The sequence below is a fragment of the Pararge aegeria genome, chromosome 23 (assembly GCF_905163445.1).
Source record: "Pararge aegeria chromosome 23, ilParAegt1.1, whole genome shotgun sequence".
NCBI lineage: Eukaryota > Metazoa > Arthropoda > Insecta > Lepidoptera > Nymphalidae > Pararge > Pararge aegeria.
This window is the reverse complement of record NC_053202.1, coordinates 1,085,670-1,108,868: the sequence shown is the minus strand read 5'-3', so window position 1 is coordinate 1,108,868 and position 23,199 is coordinate 1,085,670. Positions and strand designations below refer to the sequence as shown.

The following is a 23,199-nucleotide window of genomic DNA, read 5'->3' as shown; positions in this document are numbered from 1 at the left end:
AAGTAATGCCTATTTATACTTATTAGTACTAGATAGTCGTCTTCTTTCACAAACAAAATATAGAAGTTATTACTTCTATATTTTTTGGTATCATTTGATTGAGGAATTTATCTAATGCATACTTCAATATGAAAAAACTAAGTAACGTTATTTTTTAATATAACGTTACTTTTTAAAATATAACTTAACCTATAATGTAAGTTTTTTTATGCTTTATAGGTTAGGGTTTATTTTGTAGATTGCAACACTGACAATTCCGTTTGTGAGAAATGATAAGCAACGACGCTTTCATCCCAAACATTCGTTTTGTTTCATCTAAATCGTATTTAAATCAGTGCTAGTTATTTCAGTGTTCAAGATTTCTGTGTGGATATCTAAATATTACAAGGGTAAGTCTTTTTCCACATAATTCAAAAGTAGTAAATGCCGCGCGCCATGTCATGCCGCCCGCCATTCTAATTATTTATTTTTACGTTTAATTGGAACTTTTCTGGCGCCGATATCTCTACGAAAAGTTTACTTTTCACGATTATATACGATAATTAACTTGTTATTATGTTTATCTATGTATTGTAATAAATCAAAGTCATTAAGGTAAGGTTATAAAGCGATTAAGTGCTCTTGTATTGAAAAGAGCCTATAGAAGCGAAATTCGATACCTCTAGTTTTCACGAAGTTTTAATTCGCATATGATTCTTTTTTTAATCGCGTTAAACGTACTTGTAACAAGTTAAAAATTTAATTAAAGTGGTACCTTTCAACTTATTTGGTTCGTAATGAAATTAGTTTTTCGGCGTTTACTTTTTTAGGAAGTACTATTTGCATATTCACCTTGAACTTAGTGGATTACTGATAGTATTATTATGTTAACCAAATTGTAGTATGGTTATTACCATTAACAGGATTAAATATCCACTGACTATGTGTGTTATGTTTGAAACATTCATTATCCTTAAATGCTTGGGTGTAAATTATTGCTCTAACCAGGTTGCTTCTTTAAAGTCAAAGTCAAAAGTCAAAGTCAAAAATATCTTTATTCAAGTAGGCCCACAGGTGGCACTTTTGATGCGTACATAAGAATTACACGGTAGTGAGATGATGGCGATAACCACATTCGTAAACTTAAAACTAAAGCTACGAGGGTTCCAAACGCGTCCCGGTCTAAGAAGAAGCCCACAACAAACTTAGCCGGGTGTTTTTTTTTTTTTTTTTGTTATCGCCATCTCACAAAGTAATTTTAAATTATTAGAAGAGCAACCTGGTTAGAGCAATAATTTACACCCAAGCTTTTTTATCGTTTACGTAGTCCTTTATACTATAATAGGACTTTTCTATAAGCTTACGTTTAATACAAACTTTGAACTTTTTAAGAGACATCTCCAAGATGTCAATTGGTAGTTTATTGTAGAATTGTATGCAATTTCCTTTAAACGAATTATGAATTTTATGTAACCTAGTATATTGCACTGTAAGTTTATTCTTACTTCTAATGTTTAAATTATTGCCGTCACATTTTTTCTTAAATTTAGAAATGTTTTTATGGACGTACATTAAATTTTCAAATATGTACTGACTATACACTGTCATTATTTTAAAATCTTTAAATTTATCTCTCAATGACTCTCTCGGACCCATTTTGTAGATAGAACGAACAGCCCTCTTCTGCAGCACGAAAATAGTGCTAATATCAGCAGCATTACCCCAAAGTAAAATTCCATATGACATAATGCTGTGAAAGTAACTAAAATATACCAGTCTAGCAGTTTCTACGTCGGTCATATGGCGTATCTTCTTTACCGCATAGGCAGCAGAACTAAGCCTGTTCGATAAATTATTTACATGAGGGCCCCATTGAAGTTTAGAATCTAACGTTATTCCTAGAAAAACTGTCGTATCCTCCAGTTTCAGTTCCTCATTATTAAGTAGTACAGTGGTTTTCACGTGTTTAACATTAGGTAAAGTGAATTTTATACACTTGGTTTTTTTTCCGTTAAGAACCAAATTATTAGCTTCAAACCACTGTACCACTTTAGCGAGAGAGTTGTTTACGTCGTCAAAAGCTAGTTCACGTCGATTTATTTTAAAAGTCAGTGATGTATCATCGGCAAACAGAACTATCCCGTGTTTATCCTTGGCAAGGTAAGGAAGGTCATTAATGTAAATAAGGAACAGAAATGGTCCTAATATAGACCCCTGTGGGACACCTATTTTCATAACTGATCCATTAGACCGTTTTCCATTCACGTCGACTTTCTGAATTCTATCGCGTAGATAGTTACTCATTAAGTCTAGAGCTACACCCTGAATTCCATAGTGGTGTAGTTTCCTAACTAACGTTTCGTGTTGAACACAATCAAACGCCTTAGATAAGTCACAGAACACACCAAGTGCATCACGTGACTCCTCCCAGGCTTCAAATATGTTTTGTATTAGCTCAACACCTGCGTCGATTGTTGAGCGACCCCGTGTGAAACCAAATTGCTTAATATGAAGTAAATTATACTTATGAAAATGGTAAAGTAATTGATTTAAAATGAGTTTTTCAAAGATTTTACTGAAAGTGGGTAGTACGGATACTGGTCTAAAGTTAGTGGGGTCAGAAGTACTACCCGATTTAAACAATTTAATAGTTTAACACTAGTAGTTTAACACTTTAATAGTTTTTAGTGACAGTTTGAGACGGTGATACCAAAAAAATAAACAACCAGCTAAGTTTGTTGTGGGCTTCTTAGACCAGGGCGCGTTTGGAACCCTCGTAGCTTTAGTTTTAAGTTGACGAATTTAGCTATCGTCATCAACTCACTTCCATGTTATATTTTACATGTAATGTACGCAGAAAAAGTGCCATATATGTTCCTATTTGAATAAAGAAATATTTGACTTTGATTTAAGTTCTAACAATGTTTTGTATTTGTTAGCGATATGAATTGCTCTAGCTTCATTCATCATCATCATCATATAGACCCATTACTAGCCCACTACAAGGCACAAGTCTCCTCCCACAATGAGATGGGGTTAAGGTAATCCACCATGCTGGCCCAGTGTGGGTTGGTGGACTCCACACATCTTTGAGAACATTGTGGAAAACTCAGGCATTCAGGTTTCCTCACGATAAAACAAGTGATATTTTAATTAATAAAAACGCAAAGTGTATACGATCTCCTATCCACTGGGTTATCACTGCTACCTTAATTGCTAAGTATTAATTAATGATGATTTGTTTTAGTCAACCATTGTAGTTATCATCATCACCTTACAATAAAGGAAACATTAATATGAATACTTCATAGGTGCTTGTGATAAAAAATAATTGTTCAGTCATGTAGACCTGATATGAATGAAGTTACATAAGCCATTGAACACGTACTCCTAATAAGTTTGTATAAAGTGTTGTACAAATGCTTTGTTGCTCGGCTGTACTTCACTGTGAGTAGTGTGGTAACTAGCCATGGAGAGGTGAAATTGCCCGCTGGGTATCAAACACAGGCTCTCCGACTTAGGGCTTACTACTGTGTTATTTACTGATTGAATGCACCTTGTTAGTAGGTATTATTTACATAGACATTGATATATGTATCTTTGCTAAACACGTATCAGTGACAGGTCAGCGACCCTAAATTAATTTAGCTCTGAACACTTATTTGATCTCATTAGTTGGTTGTAGGAATTTATTTACGCACACATGCACTTTGCTTTTGTAGTGATTTGCTGTTGTCGATTTAAGCATTCTTTATGGCAGGTTGCTTAAAGTAGAGCTCATATTAAAATGGGAACTTTCAGTCATCATCATCTCAAATGTACGCATCAAAAGTGCCATCTATGTGCCTATTTGAATAAAGAAATATTTCACTTTGACTTTAAATGTCCACAGCGATATTAAATTTTGGAATTTTAACCCAATGTTCTAAAGCTTTCCCTACAAGTTAACATAATTTAAAATTTCAGTCAATGGGTTTATTATAATTTAATGAGTACCAAACTAACAAAGGAAACAATTAGGTTCAAGTATTATAAATATGTATCACATATTACTTAATTATAAAACTGTATGTTTTCAAGAAATAAATAAATACAAGAGTAACAAAATCATCCAAACTCCACCCCAAATATCATTACTAAGATAAAATTGAGTCAAGCAATATTGTGATCGTCTGCTAGCTATGAAATATAAACTTGTTAAAATTTAACCATAACCATAAAGGAAGTGGGGCCCTATAATCTTTACAAAACAACTGATGCATGAAAATTATTGAAGCGTGTCATACTGGCAGCGTACCTGCCTGTGTTTATTATGTTTATTGTTGTTTTTTAAATTGTCTTTTATAATGTTTCTTGTTTGACTTTACTTTGAGAATTACGCATTAAGTATTTAGGACATTAGGACATAATAACATTATATATATGTCAACAGCCTCGATCAAGATTTTGATCTTGGTCGCCCGCCAACTCCGATTGGATCAGCATGGTGGTTATTTGTCCTTTGAGTGAGGAGGCCTACGCCAAGCCATAGGGCAGATTATTTATTAAAAAAAAAATTAACTTTACTATAAGCAACTTGTATATTTTAACCAAGACATACTTATTATTCTAACCCATTTATTATATATTTCAAACTTTTGTTTGTATCATACAAATGCAAATGTGGAATATGAAATTGTAAAGATGTTATGCATAGAGGCCTACCTTGCCAGTGTTCGCTGTACATTATTTGCTTAAGAATTGGAACCTAGGTCTAAAGGCTCTCAGATTTAAGAGATACTCGCCTATTTACGAATTTCCATTTGACTTGCTAATGTCAATCGCGTGCTGCTTATGAAATAGGCTGGTAGGATATATGGCTGCGAGGAATTTATGTTTTAACCAACTGCAAAAACTTAGTTTATTTTTTAATAGTAATAAAATTGAAGGACCTGGCGTAGTGTAGAGCAACCGCCTATAAATCTCCAACTAGATACAACGTGGTTGGCAGCGCGTAAAATCTTGTTATTCTGGAAAAATTAGTGTGTTTTAACTCAACCTGTTAATGAAAAAAAAGATAATACTTCAGAGGCTTTAAAGTTACATTATTTACGAAATGCTCCTAGTTTCTGAGTAACCCATTGCCATAGTTTTTACTGAAAGAAATCAGCTAAAGCCCTATAATCACATGAAAAATTTACTCCTGCCACTTTATTAGGTACGCGTCGCGTAGCGTAGGTACTATGCACGTGTCGGTCTTTTATCATCAATAGGGTTGTCACAAGTAAACACTTGAAATGTTTTAAATTAAAAATGCTTCTTTTGATTCAATATTTTTACGGGATGATTCGATATGAAACATCCCGATTTTTTATTGAGTTACACGTCGTTTACGAGTATGGAATTATGTGAACTTCAAAGCAAAATGGATCTTATTTTTATCACATTAAAGTTCAAATTTTGCCTACAATTATTTAGCCCGAGCGATTGACGTAACCTTTGTAAAACAAAAACCGGATTAAAAGCTAAAAATGAGTGACATAAGCGACTCATCGATTGCAAGCGAGCTAATCTCGTACTAAGACTATCCTGATATAAAATCAGAGATGCGTTGCCCACTTTGATTGAGAAAGCCGGACTGGATAATGCCGGTTGGACACGTGGAATTGCGAAGTCCCTATCTATAATTTTGTAGCTCTTCAAAGAAAATTAAAACTGCTTCTTTTAAAAAATACTTTTGATGTACTAATACTTTATACTATATCTTTTTCTGCCTTGCTGTTTTTAATAATCATTTACCTTTTCTTTTTTTCCCACCACTTATTGCTCTGCTCTGCTCTGCTCAATGCTTTTAAAACTTTCTACTATTGTAAATTAACTGTACCTTTTCGGCAATGTTTATTAAGTTACTTCCATGTAATGACTGTTTTTGCCAAAAAAAATAATAATAAAAAAAGCTCGTAACTGTGGACGTCGATCTTCAGATATGATGATGATGATGATACAACTGTGGTAGTAATACTTACTTTGGATAGGTTATTGTTGAAAAAGTTACTAGATCGGGTCGCATGATGATTTTCCACTTCCACCATCATAATCACATCAACCCATAATCTCTTCGACTCTTCTCTCTATCATATGTATGCAGATGATATCCAAATATATCGCTCATCTACCCTTCAAAATCTTGGCTCTGCTGTTGCAGCTGTAAATAATGACATGGCTGCAATTTCTGAGTGGAGCAGGCGATATTGGCTTAAGGTCAATCCTGCAAAATCTAAAGCTATCGTTATGGGCAGCTCAGGAATGATCGCGAGGGTTGATTGGCGCAGCATTACTCCTGTTATTTATAATGGCATCGCTATTCCTTTTTGTGAATCTGTTAAAGATCTTGGTGTATACCTCGACCGGGAATTGTCATTGTCAGTGCATGCCAAAAAGCTGAGTCGGAAAGTGTTTGCGACGATGAGCTCGTTGCGAAGGCTGCGATCATTTCTTCCAATTCCGACCAAAGTTACGCTAGCACATTCTCTCCTTCTATCTATTCTCGATCATGCGGATGCCAGCTTTCTTAATCTGACCGAGGATCAGCTTAATGAACTTGAGCGTCTTCAAAATCTTGCTATTCGGTTCATATTTGGCCTTCGCAAATATGACTACGTTTCCGAATTTCGACAATAACTCAAGTGGCTTCCTGTTCGTCGTCGCCGGGATATGCACGTACTTTCACTTCTTTACTGTGTGTTATTTCATCTAAAAACTCCCTCGTATTTGATAGAGAAGTTCACTTTTCTTGGCGATTTAAGATCGTGCCGTGCGCTGACGCTGAGTATGCCTTATCATAAGACAAAATTTTACAATCGTTCGTTTAGCGTACGAGCTGTGGAATTGTGGAATGCGCTTCCAATGAGCATACGAGGATCCAAATCACTGGCGATATTTAAAAAAGCAGTTAAGTCCCATTATATTGTCAACGACTATTAATAGCATGTATATACTTACTCATTTATTGTATGTTAAGGTATTTAAATATGTAAGTTTTGTTATTATATATAGTAGTTTATTTTTATTTATTAATTATATTATGTACTTTTTATCTGTTTGTGTAAACTAGTTTATGTATTAGTATGTAGTTATTCGCATGTATGTATTTTAAAATTTGTACCACTAACAGTCTATTCTCCACTTCTTTTTTTTTCCTAATTCAAAGGTTGCCTGGCAGAGATCGCTATTAAGCAATAAGGCCGCCTTTTGTATTCTACTTCTTTCTATATGTTTATGTTTTTATTATATTTTGTCTATGTTAATGTTGTGGTACAGAAGTCCTTTGTGGGGATGGGTATATGCTTTTATAACATGGTACTGTATCTATACATATCTATACATGGTACTATTAGATCTACCTTTACCAAGTTTAAACAATATATTAAAACACATTCAACAAATCGCGGTTACTACACGATTGATGAATTCCTTAATGACAAGGCTGCTTGGAAGCAGGCCACTCCGCTCTCATCTCTCACAAAACAGAAAAATTCTAAAGGTTGTTAAACTTTAAAATTATGTTGGAAGAGAACAATCTGCTGAGTTTCTTGCTGGCTCTTCTCAGTGCCTTTCGAACCGGTGGTAGAGTCACTACAAACAGACTGACTAGACGTTTTAAAAGTGCTTATTAATTAGGCCTACTTGAAATAAATAAATTTTGAATTTTAGTATGCAAATAAAGAGTTTCATGATTATAACCCATTACTGGCCCACTTCAGAGCACGGGTCTCCTTCCACCGTAGTTAAGGCCTTAGTCCACCACGCTGGCCCAGTACGAATTGGTGTACTCCACACACCTTTGAGAACATTATGTAGAACTCTTAGGCCTCACGATGTTTTCCTTCATTGTTGAAGCAAGTGTAATTTTAATTCCTTAAAACGCACACAACTGAGAAAAGTAAGAGGACCGTGCTGGGATTCAAACTCGGCCCTACGAAAGTGAAGTCGAAGTTTAACCCACTGGGCTCCATTTCGTAATATCCAACAGGGCGGGATAGGTACATGCGTACACGACCAAATTTAACTCGTCCCTAATGTTTTTTTGTGACGATTGCCAGATTTTTTTTTTTCTTTGCGTTGTCGTCTGTTTTCTGTCAACCTCATACAAGTGGCCAATGAACGTAAATACCTACTTTAAACAGAGGGTATGCACAGGCTATGAAGATAGATAGATAAATAGATAGTCTTTATTGCACAAATAAAAAGTGAAAACAAAAAATAACAAAACAATATCTTAATATATATAAATCTCCTGTCACGATGTTTGTCCGCGATGGACTCCTAAACTACTGAACCGATTTTAAATTAAATTGGCACACCGTGAGCAGTCTGGTCCAACTTAAGAGATAGGATAGCTTAGATCTTTAAGTAAAGTCACAATTTTATTTTATTGCAAATTATTTGTCTATAATTAATTGACAGTCACAGTTGATATATATATATATATATATATATATATATATATATATCAACAGACACACATATATGTATATATGTATATATAAATAAATATACAACTATACTCATTTAAGCTTAGCGATACTGAAAAACAAAATCAAACGCAGACGAAGTCGCGGGCAACAGCTAGTATATATATAAATATAAGATGCTAAGACATATTAGAAGATATAAAATGAAGAATATCACCAGTGCGAGTCATAAATAATTGAATGTAGGCTTTTATAACTCTTACAATGCCTATCCTTAAGTTTTTTATAACGCATAATGGAGATTTACTTTATTTTATATCATCCGCCGCTGACTTTAAACACATGTGAATACTTACCTATGTTCTGAGTGACATATACCATGAAGTTTTGAGGGTTTTGGACTAAAACAGGTATTTTATAAGATATATTTCGGTGAGTGAATTCAAGAACTGCTTGATCTAGTTTCCTCGCCTTTTTACCATCGCACCGCGAGACACCGTAACCGCTCCGCCGCTCTGCTCTGCACCCTACGTGGGTGATATACAACCGACGCGTTCGAAGCGCATTGCATCTTCGTTTCTGATTCGCACGATTTACATTATATACTGAAATACATTATATACTGACTTAAATTATATACTAAAATACATTATATACTTAAATAAATTATATACTTAAGAACATTATTTAATGAAATACATTATATACAAAAGAACATAATTTACTTTAGTACATTATATACTTAAGTACATTATTTACTTAAGTACATTATATACTTTAGTACATTATATACTTAAGTAAATTATATACTTAAGTACATTATATACTTAAATACATTATATACTTAAATACATTATATACTTAAATACATTATATACATAAGTACATTATTTACTGTAGAACATTATCTACTTAAGTACATTATATACCTCAGTACATTATATACTTAAGTACATTATATACTTAAGTATGTTATATACTTAAATACATTATTTACTTAAGTACATTATATACCTAAGTACATTTTATACTTAAGTACATTATTTTCTTAAATACATTATATACTTAAATACATTATATACTTAAATACATTATATACATAAGTACATTATTTACTGTAGAACATTATCTACTTAAGTACATTATATACCTCAGTACATTATATACTTAAGTACATTATATACTTAAGTATGTTATATACTTAAATACATTATTTACTCAAGTACATTATATACCTAAGTACATTTTATACTTATTTACATTATTTACTTAAATATATTATATACTTAAATACATTATATACATAAGTACATTATTTACTTGAGTACATTATTTACTTGAGTACATTATTTACTTAAGTAAATTATTTACTTATGTACATTATATACTTAAATACCTTATATACTTAAACACATTATATACTTTAGTACATTATTTACTTAAGTACATTATATACTTAAGTACATTATTTACTTAAGTACATTATATACTTAAGTACATTATATACTTAAATACATTATATACTTAAGTACATTATCTACATAAGTACATTATTTACTTTAGTACATTATTTACTTTAGTACATTATATACCTAAGTACATTATATACTTAAGTACATTATATACCTAAGTACATTATATACTTAAGTACATTATTTACTTAAATATATTATATACTTAAATACATTATATACTTAAGTACATTATATACTTAAGTACATTATAAACTTAAATACATTATAAACAAAAGTACATTATATACCTAAGTACATTATATACTTAAGTACATTATATACTTAAATACATTATATACTTAAATACATTATATACTTAAATACATTATATACATAAGTACATTATTTACTGTAGAACATTATCTACTTAAGTACATTATATACCTCAGTACATTATATACTTAAGTACATTATATACTTAAGTATGTTATATACTTAAATACATTATTTACTTAAGTACATTATATACCTAAGTACATTTTATACTTAAGTACATTATTTTCTTAAATACATTTTATACTTAAATACATTATATACATAAGTACATTATTTACTGTAGAACATTATCTACTTAAGTACATTATATACCTCAGTACATTATATACTTAAGTATGTTATATACTTAAATACATTATTTACTCAAGTACATTATATACCTAAGTACATTTTATACTTAAGTACATTATTTACTTAAATATATTATATACTTAAATACATTATATACATAAGTACATTATTTACTTGAGTACATTATTTACTTGAGTACATTATTTACTTAAGTAAATTATTTACTTATGTACATTATATACTTAAATACATTATATACTTAAACACATTATATACTTTAGTACATTATTTACTTAAGTACATTATATACTTAAGTACATTATTTACTTAAGTACATTATATACTTAAGTACATTATATACTTAAATACATTATATACTTAAATACATTATATACTTAAGTACATTATCTACATAAGTACATTATTTACTTTAGTACATTATTTACTTTAGTACATTATATACCTAAGTACATTATATACTTAAGTACATTATATACCTAAGTACATTATATACTTAAGTACATTATTTACTTAAATATATTATATACTTAAATACATTATATACTTAAGTACATTATATACTTAAGTACATTATAAACTTAAATACATTATAAACAAAAGTACATTATATACCTAAGTACATTATATACTTAAGTACATTATATACTTAAATACATTATATACTTAAATACATTATATACTTAAATACATTATATACATAAGTACATTATTTACTGTAGAACATTATCTACTTAAGTACATTATATACCTCAGTACATTATATACTTAAGTACATTATATACTTAAGTATGTTATATACTTAAATACATTATTTACTTAAGTACATTATATACCTAAGTACATTTTATACTTAAGTACATTATTTTCTTAAATACATTATATACTTAAATACATTATATACATAAGTACATTATTTACTGTAGAACATTATCTACTTAAGTACATTATATACCTCAGTACATTATATACTTAAGTATGTTATATACTTAAATACATTATTTACTCAAGTACATTATATACCTAAGTACATTTTATACTTAAGTACATTATTTACTTAAATATATTATATACTTAAATACATTATATACATAAGTACATTATTTACTTGAGTACATTATTTACTTGAGTACATTATTTACGTAAGTAAATTATTTACTTATGTACATTATATACTTAAATACATTATATACTTAAACACATTATATACTTTAGTACATTATTTACTTAAGTACATTATATACTTAAGTACATTATTTACTTAAGTACATTATATACTTAAGTACATTATATACTTAAATACATTATATACTTAAGTACATTATCTACATAAGTACATTATTTACTTAAGTACATTATTTACTTTAGTACATTATATACCTAAGTACATTATATACTTAAGTACATTATATACCTAAGTACATTATATACTTAAGTACATTATTTACTTAAATATATTATATACTTAAATACATTATATACTTAAGTACATTATATACTAAAGTACATTATATACTTAAATACATTATAAACATAAGTACATTATATACCTAAGTACATTATATACTTAAGTACATTATTTACTTAAGTACATTATATACTTATGTACTTTATATTCTTGAATACATTATATACTTAAATACATTACATACTTAAATACATTATATACATAAGTACATTATTAACTTAACTACATTATATACCTAAGTACATTATATACTTAAGTACATTATTTACTTAAGTACATTATATACTTAAATACATTATATACTTTAATACATTACATACTTAAATACATTATATACATAAGTACATTATTTACTTTAGTACATTATAAACTTAAGTACATTATATACTTAAGTACATTATATACTTAAGTACATTATTTACTTAAGTACATTATATACCTAAGTACATTATTTACTTAAGTACATTATTTACTTAAGTACATTATCTACATAAGTACATTATTTACTTAAGTACATTATATACCTAAGTACATTATATACTTAAGTACATTATTTACTTAAATACATTATATACTTAAATACATTATATACTTAAATACATTATATACATAAGTACATTATTTACTTGAGTACATTATTTACTTATGTACATTTTATACATAAGTACATTACATACTTAAATACATTATATACATAAGTACATTATTTACTTAAGTACATTATATACTTAAATACATTATATACTTAAGTACATTATTTACTTAAATATATTATATACTTAAATACATTATATACTTAAGTACATTATATACTTAGTACATTATTTACTTTAATATATTATATACTTAAATACATTATATACCTAAGTACATTATATACTTAAGTACATTATATACCTAAGTACATTATATACCTAAGTATATTATATACTTAAGTACATTATATACTTAAGTACATTATTTACTTAAATATATTATATACTTAAATACATTATATACTTAAGTACATTATATACTTAAGTACATTATTTACTTAAATATAGTATATACTTAAATACATTATATACCTAAGTACATTGTACTTAAGTACATTATATACCTAAGTACATTATATACCTAAGTATATTATATACTTAAGTACATTATATACTTAAATACATTATATACTTAAGTACATTATTTACTTAAATATATTATATACTTAAGTACATTATATACCTAAGTACATTATATACCTAAGTATATTATATACTTAAGTACATTATATACTTAAATACATTATATACTTAAATATATTATATACTTAAATACATTATATACTTAAGTACATTATATACTTAAATACATTATATACTTAAGTATGTTATATACTTAAGTACATTTTTTACTTAAGTACATTATATACCTAAGTACATTATATACTTAAGTACATTATATACCTAAGTACATTATATACCTAAGTATATTATATTCTTAAGTACATTATATACTTAAATACATTATATAATTAAGTACATTATATACTTAAATACATTATATACTTAAATACATTATATACTTAAGTACATTATATACTTAAGTATGTTATTTACTTAAGTACATTATATACCTAAGTACATTATATACTTAAGTACATTATATACCTAAGTACATTATATACTTAAGTACATTATTTACTTAAATATATTATATACTTTAGTACATTATTTACTTAAGTACATTATTTACTTTAGCACATTATATACATTAGTACATTATATAATTAAACACATTTTATACATAAGTACATTACATACTTAAATACATTATATACATAAGTACATTATTTACTTAAGTACATTATATACTTAAATACATTATATACTTAAGTACATTATTTACTTAAATATATTATATACTTAAATACATTATATACTTAAGTACATTACATACTTAAATACATTATATACATAAGTACATTATTTACTTAAGCACATTATATACTTAAATACATTATATACTTAAATCCATTATATACTTAAATACATTATATACTTAAATACATTACATACCTAAGTACATTATATACTTAAGTACATTATTTACTTAAGTACATTATATACTTAAGTACATTATATACTTAAGTACATTATATACTTAAGTACATTATATACTTTAGTACATTATTTACTCAAGTACATTATATACTTATGTACATTATATTCTTGAATACATTAAATACTTAAATACATCACATACTTAAATACATTATATACATAAGTACATTATTTACTTAACTACATTATATACATAAGTACATTATTTACTTAAGTACATTATTTACTTTAGTACATTATATACTTAAGTACATTATTTACTTAACTACATTATATACTTAAGTACATTATATACTTAAGTACATTATATACCTAAGTACATTATATACCTAAGTATATTATATACTCAAGTACATTATATACTTAAGTACATTATTTACTTAAATATATTATATACTTAAATACATTATATACTTAAGTACATTATATACTTAAGTACATTATATACTTAAGTACATTATTTACTTAAATATAGTATATACTTAAATACATTATATACCTAAGTACATTATATACTTAAGTACATTATATACCTAAGTACATTATATACCTAAGTATATTATATACTTAAGTACATTATATACTTAAATACATTATATACTTAAGTACATTATTTACTTAAATATATTATATACTTAAGTACATTATATACCTAAGTATATTATATACTTAAGTACATTATATACTTAAATACATTATATACTTAAATATATTATATACTTAAATACATTATATACTTAAGTACATTATATACTTAAATACATTATATACTTAAGTATGTTATATACTTAAGTACATTATTTACTTAAGTACATTATATACCTAAGTACATTATATACTTAAGTACATTATATACCTAAGTACATTATATACCTAAGTATATTATATTCTTAAGTACATTATATACTTAAATACATTATATAATTAAGTACATTATATACTTAAATACATTATATACTTAAATACATTATATACTTAAGTACATTATATACTTAAGTATGTTATTTACTTAAGTACATTATATACCTAAGTACATTATATACTTAAGTACATTTACTGTAGAACATTATATACTTAAGTACATTATATACCTAAGTACATTATATACTTAAGTACATTATTTACTTAAATATATTATATACTTTAGTACATTATTTACTTAAGTACATTATTTACTTTAGCACATTATATACATTAGTACATTATATAATTAAACACATTTTATACATAAGTACATTACATACTTAAATACATTATATACATAAGTACATTATATACTTAAATACATTATATACTTAAGTACATTATTTACTTAAATATATTATATACTTAAATACATTATATACTTAAGTACATTACATACTTTAATACATTATATACTTAAGTACATTATATACTTCAGTACATTATAAACTTAAGTACATTATTTACTTTAGTACATTAAATACTTAAGTACATTATATACTTTAGTACATTATTTACTCAAGTACATTATATACTTATGTACATTATATTCTTGAATACATTAAATACTTAAATACATCACATACTTAAATACATTATATACATAAGTACATTATTTACTTAACTACATTATATACATAAGTACATTATTTACTTAAGTACATTATATACTTAAGTACATTATTTACTTGAGTACATTATATGCTTATGTACATTATATACTTAAGTACATTATTTACTTAAGTACATTATATACTTAAATACATTATATACTTAAATACATTATATACTTAAATACATTATATACATAAGTGCATTATTTACTTTAGTACATTATTTACTTAAGTACATTATATACTTAAATACATTATATACTTAAATACATTACATACTTAAATACATTATATACATAAGTACATTATTTACTTTAGTACATTATATACCTAAGTACATTATATATTAAGTACATAATTTACTTATATATATAATATACTTTAGTACATTATTTACTTCAGTACATTATTTACTTTAGTACATTATATACTTAAATACATTATATACTTAAATACATTATATACTTAAATACATTATATACATAAGTGCATTATTTACTTAAGTACATTATATACTTAAGTACATTATATACTTAAATACATTATATACTTAAATACATTATATACTTAAGTACATTATCTACATAAGTACATTATTTACTTTAGTACATTATTTACTTTAGTACATTATATACCTAAGTACATTATATACTTAAGTACATTATATACCTAAGTACATTATATACTTAAGTACATTATTTACTTAAATATATTATATACTTAAATACATTATATACTTAAGTACATTATATACTTAAGTACATTATAAACTTAAATACATTATAAACAAAAGTACATTATATACCTAAGTACATTATATACTTAAGTACATTATATACTTAAATACATTATATACTTAAATACATTATATACTTAAATACATTATATACATAAGTACATTATTTACTGTAGAACATTATCTACTTAAGTACATTATATACCTCAGTACATTATATACTTAAGTACATTATATACTTAAGTATGTTATATACTTAAATACATTATTTACTTAAGTACATTATATACCTAAGTACATTTTATACTTAAGTACATTATTTTCTTAAATACATTATATACTTAAATACATTATATACATAAGTACATTATTTACTGTAGAACATTATCTACTTAAGTACATTATATACCTCAGTACATTATATACTTAAGTATGTTATATACTTAAATACATTATTTACTCAAGTACATTATATACCTAAGTACATTTTATACTTAAGTACATTATTTACTTAAATATATTATATACTTAAATACATTATATACATAAGTACATTATTTACTTGAGTACATTATTTACGTAAGTAAATTATTTACTTATGTACATTATATACTTAAATACATTATATACTTAAACACATTATATACTTTAGTACATTATTTACTTAAGTACATTATATACTTAAGTACATTATTTACTTAAGTACATTATATACTTAAGTACATTATATACTTAAATACATTATATACTTAAGTACATTATCTACATAAGTACATTATTTACTTAAGTACATTATTTACTTTAGTACATTATATACCTAAGTACATTATATACTTAAGTACATTATATACCTAAGTACATTATATACTTAAGTACATTATTTACTTAAATATATTATATACTTAAATACATTATATACTTAAGTACATTATATACTAAAGTACATTATATACTTAAATACATTATAAACATAAGTACATTATATACCTAAGTACATTATATACTTAAGTACATTATTTACTTAAGTACATTATATACTTATGTACTTTATATTCTTGAATACATTATATACTTAAATACATTACATACTTAAATACATTATATACATAAGTACATTATTAACTTAACTACATTATATACCTAAGTACATTATATACTTAAGTACATTATTTACTTAAGTACATTATATACTTAAATACATTATATACTTTAATACATTACATACTTAAATACATTATATACATAAGTACATTATTTACTTTAGTACATTATAAACTTAAGTACATTATATACTTAAGTACATTATATACTTAAGTACATTATTTACTTAAGTACATTATATACCTAAGTACATTATTTACTTAAGTACATTATTTACTTAAGTACATTATCTACATAAGTACATTATTTACTTAAGTACATTATATACCTAAGTACATTATATACTTAAGTACATTATTTACTTAAATACATTATATACTTAAATACATTATATACTTAAATACATTATATACATAAGTACATTATTTACTTGAGTACATTATTTACTTATGTACATTTTATACATAAGTACATTACATACTTAAATACATTATATACATAAGTACATTATTTACTTAAGTACATTATATACTTAAATACATTATATACTTAAGTACATTATTTACTTAAATATATTATATACTTAAATACATTATATACTTAAGTACATTATATACTTAGTACATTATTTACTTTAATATATTATATACTTAAATACATTATATACCTAAGTACATTATATACTTAAGTACATTATATACCTAAGTACATTATATACCTAAGTATATTATATACTTAAGTACATTATATACTTAAGTACATTATTTACTTAAATATATTATATACTTAAATACATTATATACTTAAGTACATTATATACTTAAGTACATTATTTACTTAAATATAGTATATACTTAAATACATTATATACCTAAGTACATTGTACTTAAGTACATTATATACCTAAGTACATTATATACCTAAGTATATTATATACTTAAGTACATTATATACTTAAATACATTATATACTTAAGTACATTATTTACTTAAATATATTATATACTTAAGTACATTATATACCTAAGTACATTATATACCTAAGTATATTATATACTTAAGTACATTATATACTTAAATACATTATATACTTAAATATATTATATACTTAAATACATTATATACTTAAGTACATTATATACTTAAATACATTATATACTTAAGTATGTTATATACTTAAGTACATTTTTTACTTAAGTACATTATATACCTAAGTACATTATATACTTAAGTACATTATATACCTAAGTACATTATATACCTAAGTATATTATATTCTTAAGTACATTATATACTTAAATACATTATATAATTAAGTACATTATATACTTAAATACATTATATACTTAAATACATTATATACTTAAGTACATTATATACTTAAGTATGTTATTTACTTAAGTACATTATATACCTAAGTACATTATATACTTAAGTACATTATATACCTAAGTACATTATATACTTAAGTACATTATTTACTTAAATATATTATATACTTTAGTACATTATTTACTTAAGTACATTATTTACTTTAGCACATTATATACATTAGTACATTATATAATTAAACACATTTTATACATAAGTACATTACATACTTAAATACATTATATACATAAGTACATTATTTACTTAAGTACATTATATACTTAAATACATTATATACTTAAGTACATTATTTACTTAAATATATTATATACTTAAATACATTATATACTTAAGTACATTACATACTTAAATACATTATATACATAAGTACATTATTTACTTAAGCACATTATATACTTAAATACATTATATACTTAAATCCATTATATACTTAAATACATTATATACTTAAATACATTACATACCTAAGTACATTATATACTTAAGTACATTATTTACTTAAGTACATTATATACTTAAGTACATTATATACTTAAGTACATTATATACTTAAGTACATTATATACTTTAGTACATTATTTACTCAAGTACATTATATACTTATGTACATTATATTCTTGAATACATTAAATACTTAAATACATCACATACTTAAATACATTATATACATAAGTACATTATTTACTTAACTACATTATATACATAAGTACATTATTTACTTAAGTACATTATTTACTTTAGTACATTATATACTTAAGTACATTATTTACTTAACTACATTATATACTTAAGTACATTATATACTTAAGTACATTATATACCTAAGTACATTATATACCTAAGTATATTATATACTCAAGTACATTATATACTTAAGTACATTATTTACTTAAATATATTATATACTTAAATACATTATATACTTAAGTACATTATATACTTAAGTACATTATATACCTAAGTACATTATATACCTAAGTATATTATATTCTTAAGTACATTATATACTTAAATACATTATATAATTAAGTACATTATATACTTAAATACATTATATACTTAAATACATTATATACTTAAGTACATTATATACTTAAGTATGTTATTTACTTAAGTACATTATATACCTAAGTACATTATATACTTAAGTACATTTACTGTAGAACATTATATACTTAAGTACATTATATACCTAAGTACATTATATACTTAAGTACATTATTTACTTAAATATATTATATACTTTAGTACATTATTTACTTAAGTACATTATTTACTTTAGCACATTATATACATTAGTACATTATATAATTAAACACATTTTATACATAAGTACATTACATACTTAAATACATTATATACATAAGTACATTATATACTTAAATACATTATATACTTAAGTACATTATTTACTTAAATATATTATATACTTAAATACATTATATACTTAAGTACATTACATACTTTAATACATTATATACTTAAGTACATTATATACTTCAGTACATTATAAACTTAAGTACATTATTTACTTTAGTACATTAAATACTTAAGTACATTATATACTTTAGTACATTATTTACTCAAGTACATTATATACTTATGTACATTATATTCTTGAATACATTAAATACTTAAATACATCACATACTTAAATACATTATATACATAAGTACATTATTTACTTAACTACATTATATACATAAGTACATTATTTACTTAAGTACATTATATACTTAAGTACATTATTTACTTGAGTACATTATATGCTTATGTACATTATATACTTAAGTACATTATTTACTTAAGTACATTATATACTTAAATACATTATATACTTAAATACATTATATACTTAAATACATTATATACATAAGTGCATTATTTACTTTAGTACATTATTTACTTAAGTACATTATATACTTAAATACATTATATACTTAAATACATTACATACTTAAATACATTATATACATAAGTACATTATTTACTTTAGTACATTATATACCTAAGTACATTATATATTAAGTACATAATTTACTTATATATATAATATACTTTAGTACATTATTTACTTCAGTACATTATTTACTTTAGTACATTATATACTTAAATACATTATATACTTAAATACATTATATACTTAAATACATTATATACATAAGTGCATTATTTACTTTAGTACATTATTTACTTAAGTACATTATATACTTAAATACATTATATACTTAAATACATTACATACTTAAATACATTATATACATAAGTACATTATTTACTTAAGTACATTATATACTTAAATACATTACATACTTAAATACATTATATACATAAGTACATTATTTACTTAAGTACATTATATACTTAAGTACATTATATACTTAAATACATTATATACTTAAGTACATTATTTACTTAAATATATTATATACTTAAGTACATTATATACCTAAGTACATTATATACCTAAGTATATTATATACTTAAGTACATTATATACTTAAATACATTATATAATTAAGTACATTATATACTTAAATACATTATATACTTAAATACATTATATACTTAAGTATGTTATATACTTAAGTACATTATTTACTTAAGTACATTATATACCTAAGTACATTATATACTTCAGTACATTATAAACTTAAGTACATTATTTACTTTAGTACATTAAATACTTAAGTACATTATATACTTTAGTACATTATTTACTCAAGTACATTATATACTTATGTACATTATATTCTTGAATACATTAAATACTTAAATACATCACATACTTAAATACATTATATACATAAGTACATTATTTACTTAACTACATTATATACATAAGTACATTATTTACTTGAGTACATTATTTACTTTAGTACATTATATACTTAAGTACATTATATACTTAAGTATTTATATACTTAAGTACATTATATACCTAAGTACATTATTTACTTAACTACATTATATACTTAAGTACATTATATACTTAAGTACATTATATACTTAAGTGCATTATATACTTAAGTACATTATTTACTTAAGTACATTATATACTTAAGTACATTATTTACTTGAGTAAATTATATGCTTATGTACATTATATACTTAAGTACATTATTTACTTAAGTACATTATATACTTAAATACATTATATACTTAAATACATTATATACTTAAATACATTATATACATAAGTGCATTATTTACTTTAGTACATTATTTACTTAAGTACATTATATACTTAAATACATTATATACTTAAATACATTACATACTTAAATACATTATATACATAAGTACATTATTTACTTTAGTACATTATATACCTAAGTACATTATATATTAAGTACATAATTTACTTATATATATAATATACTTTAGTACATTATTTACTTCAGTACATTATTTACTTTAGTACATTATATACTTAAATACATTATATACTTAAATACATTATATACTTAAATACATTATATACATAAGTGCATTATTTACTTTAGTACATTATTTACTTAAGTACATTATATACTTAAATACATTATATACTTAAATACATTACATACTTAAATACATTATATACATAAGTACATTATTTACTTTAGTACATTATATACCTAAGTACATTATATATTAAGTACATAATTTACTTATATATATAATATACTTTAGTACATTATTTACTTCAGTACATTATTTACTTTAGTACATTATATACTTTAGTACATTATATACTTAAACACATTTTATACATAAGTACATTACATACTTAAATACATTATATACATAAGTACATTATTTACTTAAGTACATTATATACTTAAATACATTACATACTTAAATACATTATATACATAAGTGCATTATTTACTTTAGTACATTATTTACTTAAGTACATTATATACTTAAGTACATTATATACTTAAATACATTATATACTTAAGTACATTATTTACTTAAATATATTATATACTTAAGTACATTATATACCTAAGTACATTATATACCTAAGTATATTATATACTTAAGTACATTATATACTTAAATACATTATATAATTAAGTACATTATATACTTAAATACATTATATACTTAAATACATTATATACTTAAGTACATTATATACTTAAGTATGTTATATACTTAAGTACATTATTTACTTAAGTACATTATATACCTAAGTACATTATATACTTAAGAACATTATTTACTTTAATATATAATATACTTTAGTACATTATTTACTTAAGTAATTATTTACTTTAGTACATTATATACTTAAACACATTTTATACA

The 23,199-nt window shown here is 23.9% G+C and overlaps 1 protein-coding gene across 4 annotated transcripts in view; it reads left to right on the top strand.

Moving 5' to 3' along the window:
* Positions 1-257: 257 nt before the first annotated feature.
* LOC120634159 (nucleolar protein dao-5-like) overlaps positions 258-23,199 on the top strand; it is a 52,363-nt gene continuing 29,421 nt past the window's right edge. For all 4 annotated transcript variants that reach the window (XM_039904582.1, XM_039904581.1, XM_039904580.1 and 1 more), the window contains exon 1: positions 258-389. The gene's annotated coding sequence lies outside the window, so the exon portion shown is untranslated. The remainder of the gene's footprint in view (positions 390-23,199) is intronic.